The sequence below is a fragment of the Suncus etruscus genome, chromosome 4 (genome assembly GCF_024139225.1).
Source record: "Suncus etruscus isolate mSunEtr1 chromosome 4, mSunEtr1.pri.cur, whole genome shotgun sequence".
NCBI classification, from domain to species: domain Eukaryota; kingdom Metazoa; phylum Chordata; class Mammalia; order Eulipotyphla; family Soricidae; genus Suncus; species Suncus etruscus.
Window position 1 is genome coordinate 72,329,770 of NC_064851.1, and position 17,250 is coordinate 72,347,019.

At 34.4% G+C, this 17,250-nt stretch overlaps 1 non-coding gene and 1 pseudogene across 1 annotated transcript; both read right to left on the minus strand.

Annotated features, from left to right (window-relative positions):
- The window catches only part of LOC126007107 (structural maintenance of chromosomes protein 3-like), a 71,000-nt pseudogene extending 67,241 nt beyond the window's left edge, over window positions 1-3,759 (minus strand).
- On the minus strand, window positions 386-518 carry LOC126007956 (small nucleolar RNA SNORA51). The gene has a single exon (XR_007495421.1). It is a non-coding gene; the product is annotated as a small nucleolar RNA SNORA51 (small nucleolar RNA).
- Window positions 3,760-17,250: the final 13,491 nt, after the last annotated feature.

A 17,250-nucleotide genomic window follows, 5' to 3' on the forward strand; every position in this document is an offset into this window, starting at 1 on the left:
AAAAAATATATATGACTGTTGGGGCCAGAGCAATAGTGCAGTGATAGGGGGTTTGTTTGCATGCAGCTGACCCAGGACAGTCATCAATTCGATCCCTGGCATCTCATATGCTTCCACAAAAGTCAGGAGAGATTTCTGGGCTCACAGCCAGTAGTAACCCCTAGCATCACCGGCCCAAAAACAAATAAAAAATGTGTCTGGTCCATGCTATAATTTGAAATTGATGGTACATGTTATAAACTAATACACTATTTTTATATTAATTAGTTTTTTAACCATACTGCATAACAGTTAATTTGTTCTAATTCCTAATTTGAATATAAAATTTTATATTTTAAACATCAATAATTTATTAGAATTTGTGGAGAATGTTTTATTTTTATATTTTTGTCCCCCCATTAACAATACGGAGCAGGCAAAGGGACTGGGTTGAGATGTATATGGAATGCATTTACTGCACCTCCTCTTTCTTTACAGTCAGTGTAAAAAACACATCCTGTGGTAAGCATTGGGAGGCCTTATCTTATCTTTTCTTTTTTTTTTAATTTTTTTTATATATATAAATTGTCTGTCTAGAGTACAGGCCAGTGTGGGGTGGGGAGGAAGAACACTTGGGATATTGGTGATGGGAATGTTGCACTAGTGAAGGTTTATATATATATGGAGAATGTTTTAAATATAATATAAATAATACTGATACTAGTATTGATAATTGTATCTCATTCAAAATTAGAAAATTGGTAATAATAATAGTAATAGCAATAATAATGCCAGTGTATATTGAGCTTCCTAAATTATAGATATGTGTTATTTTCAATTGCAATTCTCTGTACAATTCTGTCAATTATTTTCCCATTTTACAGCTAGAAATATAGGTTCTGAAAGATAAAATAATTAACACGAAATTGAAAAAGTATTAATTAATGATTAATTATTATTAATGAATATGGAATATGGGCACTCATTTATCTGTCATTGAACCAATTTTGTTACATTAAAATATACAACTTCTCAAATAATTACACTATTTTTATTTAGAGTCTAGCTTCAAACAAGACACAAAATTAACTTACACTCTAAAAAGTAAAATTGATAAAGCAAAATAAATTTTCAGTAATTGAATTGGAAATATGTTATATCCACCTATATTCATTGCTGTGCAATTTACAATAGCCAGATTCTGTAAAATACCAAGATGCCCTTTAACAAATGAATGGCTAAAGAAAGTGTGGTACATATACACAATGAAATATGCAGCCATCAGAGAGATGAAGTCATGAAAATTTTCTATACATGGGTGTACATGGAATCTATTATGCTGAGTGAAATAAGTCAAAGAGAGAGATAGAGACAGAATAGTCTCACTCATCTATGGTTTTAAGAAAAATAAAAGACATTTTTGTAATAATCCTCAGAGACAAAGAGAGGAGGACTGGAAAGTCCAGCTCAAGGCATGAAGCTCATCACAAAGAGTGGGAGTGCAGTTAGTAAAATAACTACATTGAGAACTATCCTAACAATGTGAATGAATGAGAGAAGTGGAAAGCCTGTCTAGATTACAGGTGGGGGTGGGGTGAGGAGGAGTGAAATTTGGGACATTGATTGTGGGTGCACTGATGAAGGTGGGTGTTCTTTACATGACTAAAACCCAAGTACAATCATATTTGTAACCAAGGTGTTTAAATAAAGATATTAAATTAAAAAAAAGATAATCCTTAATCTATTGTCCTTGCATCTTTGCCAAAGATTAGTCAACTACATAAGTGTGAATCTTACTCTGAATAACTTTTACATTAATCTATTTTTGCTTCTTTTATAAATAAAATATCTTTTGTGCTATAAAAAAGACTAATTAGGGAAAAGAAATATGAAAATAACAATTGATATAGAAAGACCTGTGCCAAGGGTAAGAAAAAGGAGTGCAACTACAAGCTTCAACACAGGCACCACTGTTCCTGCCAATTACGTCCTTAAAGGTTTTTGTCCCAAGAACAATAAGAATTCATTAAAGGGGTTAAAATGCTCCTGCTCTGGGGCCGGGTAGGTGGCGCTGGAGGTAAGGTGTCTGCCTTGCAAGCGCTAGCCAAGGAAGGACCGTGGTTCGATCCCCCGGCGTCCCATATGGTCCCCCCAAGCCAGGGGCGATTTCTGAGCACATAGCCAGGAGTAACCCCTGAGCGTCAAATGGGTGTGGCCCAAAAACCAAAAAAAAAAAAAAAAATGCTCCTGCTCTCAAGACGCCATGGATACTGACAACTGATTTGTTTTCTGTCTTTTCTTCATGACAATATCTACTGTCCCATATAGATTTATAGTCAAAACTTGGAAAACCTATAAGAATTATTGTTTTGTGGGTTTCCAGGGATAATATGAAAATATTGCTGTCATTTTTGGTGGAGAAAATCAATTTGTATAGTTTATTTGAACCTAAATAAAATGTGAATTTTGTTTAAAAATAAAAAAGAAATATGTGATATCAAACAACCCCCCATTTATCAGTAAAGAGGTGTTTGACTAATCCCTAACTGATGGACTTAAAAAAAATAAAGAAAATATCATTTGTATTATTAATTTTGTCATAAATAAATAAAAATTTCATGTAAAGTAGAAACATGTTGTCTAGAGGAATAATATTTAAAGAAAAAACTTTAAGGTCAAACATAAGTATACAATTATAAAAACTGTGGAATTGATTTACTAACTTTTAATAAGATTAGTTATTATGGTTTTATTGTTTAAACTTTTATCATGGTATTCTAAAATAAGAATTTATTTATGCTACAAATAAAGATCTGTAATGACAACATTCATATTCCATAATTCTTTCGATGAAAATTAACATAGTATCTCCTACGTGTTTATGAGGTTAAATCTAAGCCTTTTATTTTATTTTATTTTGGGGGGGCTCACACCTCATGATACTCAGAGGTTAGTCCTGGTTATGCACTCAGAAATCACTCCTGGCTTGGGGGACCATATGGGAGCCGGGGGGTTCAAATCGTGGTTGTCCTAGGCTAGCAGAGCAGGGCTAGAGCCACCACTCCTGGATTTCAGCCTTTTATTTGGCAAAACTCATAAAGAAAGAGAGAGAAACTTGATAACCCTTATTAAAAATGAAAAGGGGGAGATCACTACAGATATTGCAGAGATTCAAAGGGTAATCAGAGATTACTTCGAGAAACTTTATGCCACAAAACATGAAAACCTGGAGGAAATGGATAATTTTTGAACTCTTATAATATTCCACGGTTGAACAAGGAGAATGTAGCACATCTAAACACCCCATCACTATTGAGAAAATTAAAACGGTAATCAAATGTCTCCTCAAAAAGGAAAGCCCAGGTCCAGATGGATTCACTAATGAATTATTTCGTACTTTTCAAGAGGAACTACTAATCCTGGCCAGGCTCTTTCATAAAATTAAAAAAACGGGAACATTTCCAGATAGCTTCTATGAAGCCAATATCACCTTGATACCAAAAACAGACAGAGATACAGCCAAAAAAGAAAATTACAGACCAATATCATTGATGAATACAGATGCAAAGATTCTCAATAAAATTCTGGCAAATAGAATTCAATGCCTTATCAAGAAGATCATTCACTATGATCAAGTAGGTTTCATCCCAGGAATGCAAAGATGGTTTAACATTTATTTGGTTTATTTCTAAAATAGTTTCTTGCTCCAGGTCCCAGGCTTCTTCTCCTCCTGGTCCTCTTCTTCCTCTTCCTTATTCTCCTCCTAGCTCTGGAGCCCATGATCCACTAATGCCTTCCCCACTCACAGCAGAACTTCCTGGGGAGTTACCCAACCCAATATGGATTGGAGAATTCTCGCTCAGGTGCATGCAACTAGATGTGGAAGAATGCAGGACTCATACAGAGAACTGCAGCACAAGGAATCCTGTTGACCCAGTAACCAGAGGAACAGGAATGACTCTGACCTTGCCTGCTGCGCCTGTCTGGTCAGCTGCTTTGGTATGGAAATACCTTGAGGGGCTCCCTGGAGGCACTGTGGATCCCAAAGCAGAAAGAGCTCAAGGGAGCAACTGTGCTGAAATGAAAAAGAAGCCCAGTGGCTTTCCCTGGAGCACCTTCAAGGGCCTCTTTGAAGCAGGACAGTGTCACGGCTGGACCAGGAAGCATTCCCATCAACAGTGAATGAGAGTTCTTTTCTCCCCGTATCTGCACTAGCACAGTCAGAATCGAGAAACAACCCAAGTGACAGAAAACAGAAGATGAATAAAGGAATTGTGGTTCACACCATGGAGTACTACACAGCTATTAGGAAAAATGAAGTCATGACATTTGCTTACCATGATAGATATAGAGAATTTTGTGCTGAATAAAATGAATCAGAGAAAGGATAGACATAGAATAATCTCACATATTTGGGGAATATATTTTTAAAAAGATACTATGGATATATCAAGAGAAAATAGAGACAAAGGCCAGGAGGATAGTTCATGTTAGGCCAGGAGGTCAGTTCATATTAGGAAGCTCATCACAAAGAGTGCGGATTGCAGTGAAGGCAGAGAAGGGAGCACTGTGACTAGGATAATAAATTATCATAAAATTATATACTTTAATGATAAATATTATTTTAATATTTTTATATTTTGAAATGTGTTTATTAAGATGCTTTAAATAAATAATATTTATTTTTATTTTTAATACATAGGGAGCATATAGAAAACCACATAACATTAATTCAAAGCATGGTTATTTAATTCTTTGGCATACTCAGTATATATTTTCCTTTTTATCTGATTCAATAGGAATATAAACTAGGAACACAAAAACACAATACAGAAATGTCTTCTGCACATCTATATTCATTACATCACTAGTTACAATAGCCAGAATCTGGATACAACATTGATGCCTGACAACAGATGAGGTGCTAAAGAAACTGTGGTACATGTACAAAATGGAATACTATGCAGCCATCAGAAAAAATGAAGTCATGAAATTTTCCTATACATAGATGGACATGGAAACTATTATGCTGACTGACTTGATCCTTAAATACATGTTATTTTTTAAACAGTCATTCTTTTTTCTGTTTTGGCAACTACTCTAGCAATGAACTGGTGGTAGAAATTTTTATGAAGTCTATATAAATTAATTTGGCAGAGAAAGTGTGAACATGTGTTCCCTGCAAACATGGTGCCCAGGCCTGTGCCACCTGAATTTTCTTCTTGAGATTTGCACTTTCACATTGGAATGTTTACTGGACTCTCCAGTTGGAAGAAGCTCAGGTTTTCTCATGAACATATATCTTAATCTATCTCTCTCTTACTTTTATTCTTCCCTCAATAAATTTATTATACTTACTATTTGTCTCCTCCAGAAATATTTTTCTGTGAGTGAAAGTTAAAGAACTCAGAGTTAAAGAACTCAAAGAAGTCAAAAAACCCAAAAGACTCAAAGGGTACTATTAGAACTGACTTTACTGGAGGTACCATTTCCTTGCTCCAGTCTGAGTCCACTGTTTGTTGAGTTATTGGGTATTAGAGCTCATCCCCTGACTATGCAAAACACAGAGACTTCAGGCACAGCTTGACAGGCACAGCTAGCAGGGCCTGGTAGTGTGTGTAAGTGTTGTGCTGAGTCTCAGCACATCTCAGCACAACAGACTTTCATTAGACCTGAATTCCCTAGTATTTCTCCAGAGTGACAAAGCTGGTTAGAGAAAACTGGTAGATTCCCTTCTTGAGGCTTCCATCTTCCCCCGCTATTCACATAAAACACCAGGGAAACATTCATCAGCAGCACAATATTTTGTTTTCATTTGATTATTATTTGGGGATTATTCCCATAATTGGTCAGGGATTACTTTTATCTCTGTGCTTAGATCACAAAGCCCTCAGGTTGTCCTCAGGAGATCATATTTGGTGCTGTAGATTGAACTGGGGACAATTATATATACATATATATATATACATATGTACATATACACATATACAAACATATGTCTAAATCCCTAAACCATCTCTCACTTTTTGTTTTTATTTTTAAAATACCTTATTATCTGTAAATTGGCTAAATATCATTTTAATAATTTTATAGTTATTTTACATAGCTTAAACTAAATAAATTATGAATGCATATGCAAATAAAATTCTACACAAACTTAATAATGGTCATTCTAATGTGAAAAAAATATTATATTACTTTGAGATCATTATTTGCTTTTATTTTTTTTGAATCACACCTAAAAAGATAAAGCAGTTTTTTATTTGCAGTAGCACATGCAATGATGTGGCATAAAATTTTTATTTTTGTAAAGCATCTGTGATTATCAATGTGTCTACAACTAGGTTTGAAAGTATGATACAAGACAGCAGTGTTCCAATGAGTTTTAAAATGTATTCTATATTACACCACTGATCTAGTGTACATATTTGAAATGAAATTTTCCTAAATGGGTGTTTATAAAGCATGAAAATGTCTGAATTTTCTAAGAAAACAAAATGAGCTCTCTTCCAATTCCTGAAATACATTCCTTGGGTTTTGCTCTAGCAACTGCAAAGTCAGGCATCTGTTACTGTTTGGTGTGGTGTTGAATTTCATGGTTTGTTAATTTTGCAGTTATGCCTACAAAGCTAATAAAAAGAGAAGGGGCAAAAGTGTTTCATATGCAAAATTCAGAATATCCCATAGGTAATTATTTTGCATGTGAATAGATGTCATTTCACTTTCCTCTTTTAAGTGACTGAGATGTTTCGAGGGTGGTGATTGTTGTTGTTTTTGTTGTTGCTATTGTTTAAAAGCTATATGGCTTACTCAAAATTTACCTGTTAAAATACTGTGGCTTAACAGCATTTTGCCACCATTAAATTCATTGATTATTTACTATAAAGTGGTCAAGGTAGTATTTTTTTTTCACATAAATCTTATCTCTATGCTTTTACAATCCATATGGATATAATCAAAATAAATAGCACAATAGATGACCTTGTGTAAAAATAAGCAAAATTACTGTTATAAGCATCTCACTACCCATTAGGTAAACACAAATTGTTGCATTTGCTGCTTCCTAGAGGAGGTCCTGCTGCAGAGGGATTGCAGATCCAGAATTAGACACATCACTATTTAAAATAATGAGTCAAATATAAGGAGCAGTATGTAACTTTCAAAAGGCAAGCAGACAAGCAGCTTTATGTATAAAATAGGAAAAATAGAAAAGAATAATAATACATCTGAAATATTTTTTTCTAATTTTGTAAAGTTTGATTAAGGTCTAACATTGTGGGGGCCGGGCGGTGGCGCTAAAGGTAAGGTGCCTGCCTTGCCTGCGCTAGCCTTGGATGGACCGCGGTTCGATCCCCCCCGGTGTCCCATATGGTCCCCCAAGCCAGGAGCAACTTCTGAGCACATAGCCAGGAGTAACCCCTGAGCATTACCAGGTGTGGCCCAAAAATCAAAAAAAAAAAAAAAAAGGTCTAACATTGTGCATTGCATTAAAACTTAGAACAGGTATGTTACTGTTTTATGTATACAGTGTTGTATACAGACAATTGAAAATTCATCTGCTGTGTGGACTGGGCAGAATTAAAATCAAAATAATTAAAAATAAATAGAATAATTTTTCCACTGAGAGTAGCTCTATAAGAAAATGAATGTTAAGTATCTAGCAGACCTCCCCCATCTTGTTTGCATTAAAATATAAATCACTACCACTTACTACTCAATCCATATTTACAGCAACAAATAAAGGAGACTCAGGGCTAGGTCTGAGTGTTGCTTTGTAGTATGTTATTACCACTGGAGAATTGTTTACTTCTTTATTTCTAACTTCCAAATATATTAATATCTTTCATTAACAAACCCCAAATCATATCTAAAATGTGTTCTTGAGAACTGAAAAATCTAAAAACAAGTAATGTTGATAGAAAATTAATAACATTATCCAAATTGATATCCCCTTGCTTGAATTTGCTAGGATAATTAAATGGAAATGTTCACATAACATTTTTATATGGATTATGTTAATAATGTCACATCTTACATCAATATAAATACATTTTGATAAAAGAATTAGATTAAATTAGAAGATGTGGCTTTAATATATTTAAAGAGACTCACAACTAATTGGCAGTTAATTTTGTTTATAGTGTCCAACAATGAAAAACATTCTTAACATGACTTTTATCATCTGAGGTAAGTAAGATTATAAGTAAGTTCTCTTATAAAATTATTTGGCTTTATCTATTTTTTCCATTTGCACTCTGTAGTTCAGAATACAACCATCTGCAATACAGAATATTGAGTTGGCCTTCTATCTGCCCTTCTGCTATCAATTGTTTTACCACCCCTTCTAATCTTTTCCTAAATTGAAAATTAGACCAATATTTCTAAAATACAGTTTTCATGCTGTCCTATCCATACATATTACCTACATTCTAAGTAAGATATCATGACAAGTAAACACACATGATACTATCATTTCAGTTTATAACATACATTAATCATTGGTTTCATAACATACAAAAGATGAATACAAAAAGTTTACAATCATTAAGAAAAATAAATTTCATAGTATGTTAGTGCTTGTTCCATTCACTTCTTACCACAGTTCTTTTTGAGTTCTTACATTTGTCTAAATTTTATATCAAGATAAAGAGGGTGTAAAAAATTAAGAATAATTTCACCTTGTTTATTTTCTGGTGATATTAGTTTAGAATTAAAGTTATTCCTATATTTAAATCTGTTGTGGAACTTACCAATTAAAACATAAAGATTGAGTATTTAAGGGGTGGTGACACTGAACAAACTGGGCTAACAATTTGATGTCAAGATGGGATTATGTAGTATTACTCAGGACTTGTGTTTTTTGATAACCATATGGGACCCAAGCAGATTGGCATATACAAATTTGATATTTCCAAAGATTCACCCAGAAATACATTGGTGCTGAGTTTTTCTAGGGATTGAGCTAGGATTGTCATATACTTGGTATTTACCTTTAGCAATGTACTAATCCTAATTTTATTTACCATTTTATGCTTTATTTTGTAAAATTAATAATACTCAATCTCCATGTGAGTTTCTGAGAATGTCTAGAAATAGCATTCTTTAAAATGTATTTTAGAAAGCTCACACATATGATCACCTTATTGTGGTGTTTTATTAAAACTCTGATTTTACATATTATATATTATAGATCATATATAACAAATAATATACAATATATATAATGATATAAATCATAATTACATGATATATCTTAAAATATAGAATTTAAAATATAAAATATGGATATAATATATAGTACATTATTACATTATGGATAATATTACATATTATATTATATCTATATAAGATATTATGTATATGTAATATTACACCATTGACATTATATAACTCTGTTATTTCTGAACACTAAAATCAGTAATCTTTAAACTATGTTAAACATAAATTCAACATGGTGTGAACAGGTTATGACCACCATCATTTTGATATTTGCACCTTAATCATTTGTGATTTTCCCTGATTTACATTTTACACTCCAGAACACATCATCAGTTAGAATAGAAACATACTTTATGGTGCATATAAGACAGGGTTTGATTTACAACAAAATAGAGGAATTGAATATAAAAGAAACATAGATATAAAAATATTTTAAAAAGTTATAGGGCTGGAGCAATGGCATAGCAGTAGGGTTATTACCTTGCACGTGGCTGATCCAGGGCAGACCACAGTTCAATCTCCCGGTATCCCACAATGGTCTCCTAAGCCAGGAGCGATTTCTGAGCAGATATAACCAGGAGTAACCCCTGAGCATCACCGGTATGGCCAAAAAATTTCAAAAAAATAAAAGAAAAAGAAAAATTTATAAATGTAGGATTGATTATGGAGAAATCACTCTCTCTATATATATACATCTGAAGTAGCCCATATATTCAAATTCATAGTCTAATAACACAGAAAATTTGATAAGAAAATTGCATAAAAGTTCATAAACTCAACAGCAAATCAATAACAATGAAAGCTCGAACTCCCACGACCAGCTCAGTAAATTCTCAGAAAATGTCACTAGTTGACACTGTTATGTGATATAGTAATGAACTCAAATTGTTTTTTATTGGCCAATATTTTAATGCCATTTTTTATAACAAGCAATATAAATAAAATATTTTGTGCCTTAAATGGTGCAAGTATTGAGGTCAGAAATTGGCCACATTAGTGGGCGGTGGAAGAAATTCAAACTGGTGGTGGGATTGGTGTTGGACATTCATTAAATCATGTAAGAGCAGTATGATAAACAACTATGAAAATTAAAAAAAATAAAAAATATAGCTAAGTACTACTTCTACTCCAACAGAGCACAGCAAGTCAACTCATGTGAATGAACTTCTCACTGAAGAGAGCCAAAGGAGTCTGTGACAGAGCACTTCTAGTCAATGAGCCCCAGCACAATACATAGAAAACACCACACTACAAGCATGACAATAAAGGAAACAGTGCAGGCAACACATTGCTTAGAGAATGAAGATAGCAGCTCTGATGACTCAAAAAGTATCAAGCATAGACTCAAGCACAAAGTTTTGAGGACAATCATCAAAGCAAAATAATCTGTTAAAAAAAGGATGGAGTGTCCATTTTAATAACAGATGGCATATATTCTGGAATTAACTAAGATAAAAAGGAACAGAGACAGACATTTCTTATTAATAAAGGAATATGTACAACAGAAGAAATCATACTCCTTACTAAAGAAGAATCCAATGATAGTCCAGCAAAAATATATAATAATTATAGACAAATTTGAATAAAAATATCAACATAATATTAGTGGGCTATTCAACACTGCCCTGTCATGCCTTGATAGGTCAACCAAGATAAAACAAGAATATACTGGATTTGATGGGAAAAATGGAAAAAAGTGGCTAAGTAGATATAAATAGAGCTCTCCATAACCAGAAAACTGGATACACATTTGTCCCCATGGAAGATTCTCCATAATAGACATTATACTAATACATAAAATATATCTTTACAAAATAAAGAGGAAGAAGTTATATGAACTCTTGTATTCTGGGCACTATTGCTTTTGAGGTGCAGAACCTTCTCAGCTTAATGTATTCCCATCTGTTTATCTCTGCTTGTTTGGAAAGTGTAGTTTCCTCCCTGAAGATGCCTTTAGTTTCAATGTCATGGAGTGTTTTACCTACGTGTTGATCTATATACCTTATGGTATCAGGTCTGATATCAAGGTCTTTAATCCATTTGAATTTTACCTTCATACATGATGTTAACTGGGGGTCTATGTTTGCTATTTTACAAGTGGCTAACCAGTTCTGCCAGCACCATTTGTTGAAGAGATTTTCCCTGATCCACTCAGGATTTCTTGCTCCTTTGTCAAAAATTAGGTGCTTGTATATCTGAGGAACATTTTCTGAGAACTCAAGCATATTCCACTGATCTGAGGGTCTGTCTTTATTCCAAAACTATGCTGTTTTGATAACCATTGCTTTAGAGTACAGTTTAAAGTTGGGGAAAGTAATGCCTCCCATATTCCTTTTCCCTAGGAGTGCGTTGGCTATTCGAGGGTGTTTATTGTTCCAGATGAACTTCATAAGTGTTTGATCCACTTCTTTGAAGAATTCATGGGTGTCTTTAGAGGGATCACATTAAATCTGTATAATGCTTTGGGGAGTATTACCATTTTAATGATGTTAATCCTGCCAATACATGAGCAGGGTATGTGTTTCCATTTCCATGTGTCTTCTCTTATTTCTTGGAGCAGGGCTTTGTAGGTTTTTTTTTGTTTTTTTTTTTTTTGTTTGTTTGTTTTGTTTTGTTTTTTGTATAGCTATTCCACACCTAGGGATATACCCTTGAAACACAAGAATACAATACAAAAATCCCTTCCTTACACCTATATTTATTGCATCACTATTCACAATATCCAAGCTCTGGAAACAACCAAGATGCCCTTCAACAGATGAATGGCTAAAGAAACTGTGGTACATATACACAATGGAATATTATGCAGCCGTCAGGAGAGATGAAGTCATGAAAATTTTCTATACATGGATGTACATGGAATCTATCATGCTGAGTGAAATAAGTCAGAGGGATAAAGAGAGATGTAGAATAGTCTCACTCATCTATGGTTTTAAGAAAAATAACAGTCACTTTTGCAACAATTCTCAGAAAAATGAGAGGAGGGCTGGAACTTCCAGCTCACTTCAAGAAGCTCACCACAAAGAGTGGTGAGTGCAGTTATAGAAATAACTACACTGAGAATTACCATAACCATGTGAATGAATGAGGGAACTGGAAAGCCTGTCTAGAGTACAGGTGGGGGTGGGGTGGAATGGAGGGAGATTTAGGACATTGGTGGTGGAAATGTTGCACTGGTGAAGGAGGGTGTTCTTAACATGTCTGAAACCTAACCACAATCATATTTGTAATAAAGACGTTTAAATCAAGATATTAATAAAAAAGCAACCAAACAAAAAAGAAGTTATATAAATTGCCTTATCAAATATAAAGCACTGAAATAACATCAATTACAAACAGACACAGAGAAAAAGACTTTAACACATGAAAAATGAACACCTCACTACTGAATAACCAGTGGGTCATAGACTAAATCAAAGAGAAACTTAAAAGATTCTTGGAAGCAAATGAGAATGAAGACTCAAATTATTGGAATTTGTGGGACACAGCAAAATCAATACTAAAAGAAATATTTATAACTTTGAAAACACTCATCAGGAATGAAGAAAGGGTTAATGGCACACTTCATAAAATTAGAAAGTGATCAACAAAATGAAGCATAAATAGGCAGGACGAAGGAAAAAAACCTTAGAGCAAAATTAATGTATTGGAAATCAAAAGAAAAAAAAACAAAATATCAATAAAAGCAAGAGTTGGTTCTTTGAAAAAATTAACAGAATCCATACCACTAGCAAATCTCATGAAGTAAAGGAGAGAGAAAAACTTAGTAAACAAAATTAGAAATAAAACGGGAGAGATTACTACAGACATTAAAGAAATTCAGAGTGTAATCATAGACTACTTTAAGATACTCTATGCCATAAAACAAGAGAACCTGGAATTAATGGCTGAATTCTTGTGCTTTTTTTTAACCTCCAAGGTTAAATGAAGATGATCTAGCTTATCTAAAGGGAACCATTATTTGTTAGGAGATTAAAAGGGTAATTAGTAGTCTTTACAAAAACAAAAGCCCATGACCAGGTGGATTAATTATAACAGAAGCAAATCCAAATATTTTTACAAAGCTAACATCAAACTAACACCAAAAGCAGACAGAGATGCCACCTAAAGAAGAGAACTATAGATCAATATCTTTGAATAAGATTCAAAGATTCTCAAAAAAATTTTAGCAAATAGGATTCAATGACTTATCAAGAAGTTCATACATCATAACCAAATAGATTTCATTTTATAGATGCAAGGATAGGTTAATATACTCAATTCAATTAATATAATATACCATATCAAGAAAAGAAAAGAAATATGATTATACCAATAGATGCAGAAACATTATTTTATAAGGTCTAACACATATTCATAAAAAATTTCTCAAACAGATGGAAATGGAAGGAACTTTTTTAATATAGTCAAGGTCATTTCCAATGTGTCCTTGGAAAATATTATAATCAATGAAGAAAAACTGAAACCTTGTCTCTAAAATATGGCAAAAGACAATGCTGCCCCTCTCAACACTTCTATTCAAAATATTACCAGAAGTACTTGCCATAGCAATAAAAAAATAAAAAGAAAGAAACAAGTCAAGCTCTCTCTGTTTGCAGATGACATGGAACTACATTTAAAAACCTTAAAGATTCTACCAAAAAACTTCTAGAAACAGTATATATAGAGAGCAAATTATACAGAAACCAATGAACTTCTTACACAAAAATAGTAATAGAAAAGAAATAGACATTTTAAGAACATTTCCAGTCATAATAGCAACACAAAAATTCAAATATTTTGGAGTCAATTAAAGTGGTGAAGTAACTACACAAGGAAACCACAAAACACTGTTTCAATAAATAAAAGAAGACATGAGGAAATAAAGACACACTCTGTTCATGGATTGTGAGGATTAATATAGTTAAAATGTCAATATTCCCCAGTGCGTTATATAAATTTTATGCAATCCCTCTAATGATACCCATCGCATTCTTCGAAGAAGTGGATCAAACACTCCTGAATTTATTTGAAACAATAAAAGCTCATGAATATCTAAAGCAACCCTAAGGGGAAAAAAAGATGGGTCACATCACTCTCTCCAACTTTAAATTTTATTACAAAGCAATATACAGTAAAACAGCATGGTATTGGAAAAAAAGACAGATCATCAGATCCATTGTATAGACTTGAATATTCAAAGAATGATCCCCAGATATACAAATAATTAATCTTTGATAAAGGAGCAAGAATCACAAATAAAGCAAAAATTGGTTTTGGTAAAACTGGTCAGCCACATGCAAAAAAAGTGAACATAGACCTCTAACACCATGCACAAAGGTCAGATAAAAATTGATTTAAGACCTTGATATCAGACCTGAAACTAAAAGGTATGTAGATGAAAATATCTGCAAAACAATTCAAGACATTGAGACTAAAGGCATCTTCGATGAGGAAACACTACTCTCCAAATGAATGGAAACAGAGAGAAACAAATGGGACTATATTAAACTGAGAATCTTGTTCAATCCCTGTCATCCCATATGATCCCCAGAGCCTGCCAGGAGCGAATTTTTAGCTCAGAGCCAGAAGTCTTTTATTTTTGCCTTATAATAAAAATTATCGTAATAGGATATGGTTAAGTGTAATACTAAATGTAAAACAAATTGAGTTTTATCTTGGCACCATAAAAATTACTTCCACCTGTATCTCTGTGCATCTACAAAAATTATGTTAACAGTTATTATTTACTGAGTGTAATATCTATAAATAAAATAGGACTTTTTTTAGTCAAATACCCTTTACTTTGTCATCCCATATGAGATGACATGCTAAAGAAGTTTAGCAATTTTCTTCAAAATACTCAGATATTCCTTTATTTTTCAAACCACACCCGTTTGATGCTCAGGGGTTACTCCTGGTTAAGTGCTCAGAAATTCAGCTTGGCTTGGGGGAACCATACGGGACACCTGGGGATCAAACCGAGGTCCTTCCTTGGCTAGCACTTGCAAGGCAGACCTACCTTACCACTAGTGCCACCTCGCCGGCCCCTCAAAGATATTCTTTTTTTGGGGGGGGCCCACACCCGGCGGTGCTCAGGGGTTACTCCTGGCTGTCTGCTCAGAAATAGCTCCTGGCAAGCACGGGGGACCATATGGGACACCAGGATCCGAACCAACCACCTTTGGTCCTGGATGGGCTGCTTGCAAGGCAAATGCTGCTGTGCTATCTCTCCGGGCCCCCTTAAAGATATTCTAATGTTAAGTTCTGTGTTTAGCATTTCTTTATCTTCATTATTAGTCAACTTTAATTTTACAAGCAAAAATTCAAAATGATAAAGGGACTGAAAAGATAGTACTTGGTAGGGCACTTGCCTTCAGGCATCCAACCTGGATTGATCTCCATCAACTCCCATAGTTCCCTAAACCAACCAGAAATGATCTCTCAGTTCAGAGCAAAGAGAAATCCCTGAGCACCTCCAGGTTTTACCTAAAAACAAACAAACAAACAAACAAACAAAAAAAAAAAACAGAACTAAATGTAAAAAGTAAGAGTTACCTTTTGTATAGCTGAATCTGAGTCAATCCTCACACTATTTGGACCGCTGAGCACAATAAGCTATCACTCTTGAGCATGTAGCCAAGAACAGCCATCCGGTCAGCCTTGAACCCTGGATCCCAGACACAGAAATGGCACAGTTCTTCACAACAACTGCAGGAAACAAACCCCAGCCGGGACAACCTTAATACTACTGGAACACCAACGAGTGCCAGTACTAATATGATATCCTGACGACGAGGAAGTTGGGAACAACTTGACCTAAGAGCAGATTATCCTACCTTTCCAATCATCGATAAGTCAAAATCAGAAGTCTTATCACTCGTTGGTAGGTCCAAAAACCAAGATTGCGATTTACAGATGACTGGCTACTAGAATCACGACCAGACTGTATATATCTTGGGACCAATAAAAAAAGCCCTAGTCTAGGGTTTTAACTACGACCTGCACAACAATCATGATCTCCAGTTCCAAAGGTTTGGCAGAGACAACTGCAACGGAATGGGGCTTCTGGAAACACAAGGAAAGGCGTTATCCTAGGTGCCAAGACCAAGACCACCAACCACAGAAGATGGATTAAAATGACACTGAGGGAATGAAACTTCTAGAACCACAAAGACTGACTTCATCATAAGTCCCATCCCTGGAATTATGCAGATACTGAGATCGATAGATACAGAGGTCTGAATGTATCACCTAGGATGGAACAGAAGTCTTCCAAACAACACAAAAACACCACCGGGAGAGCAAAGGATACTGAACAGAGGCTATAGTTGATCCCGTGACAATATACTCCAAGGGCGGAGAAACCCCATATCTCTTAGGCCAAGTGAATTTCTTTTGGAATGACCCCAATACTTACTGTGCCAAGGCAGGAGGGAAAGAAACAAAACACAAAATATTATTTATCTCTTTATATATATTATTTTTTATCTTCATTTATTATCATTATTATTATATTTACCTACCTATTTTTGGTTGACTTCTTTCCTCCGGTGTGGTTATTGAAACTGTTGCCCCCATTTACACTTTTTTTCTTTTCTTTTCTTTTCTTTTCTTTTCTTTTCTTTTCTTTTCTTTTCTTTTCTTTTCTTTCATTATATGCTCTGCCATGTTTCTTATCTCAAGACCGTGGCGTGTTTTGTTTGTTTTTTTTTGTTTGTTTGTTTGTTTTTGTGGTGCTTAGCGTTATTGTTGGAGTCCTCACTGGATATTTGACACTTCTTTTTGTACTGGTGGATTGTTTCACCTTTTTCTCCTTCGTCTCTCTGAGGAGGAGACCCTCTAGAAGAATTCCGCTTATTTTCTGCATATTAGACCTTTACCCCAGTTTACTACTATTCCCTTCTTCAAGCAAAACCACGTAAATTGAACTAGCTACTCCTGCCCCGAAGTTAGAGGGGGAAGTAGGGGAGGCACCAGAACCAAACAGGTGCAAGACTACTAAGTATTAGGCTAGATGCAGAGGGAACAACATATTCTGGCAGCCCTAAGGGTGAGGGAAGAGCATATGGG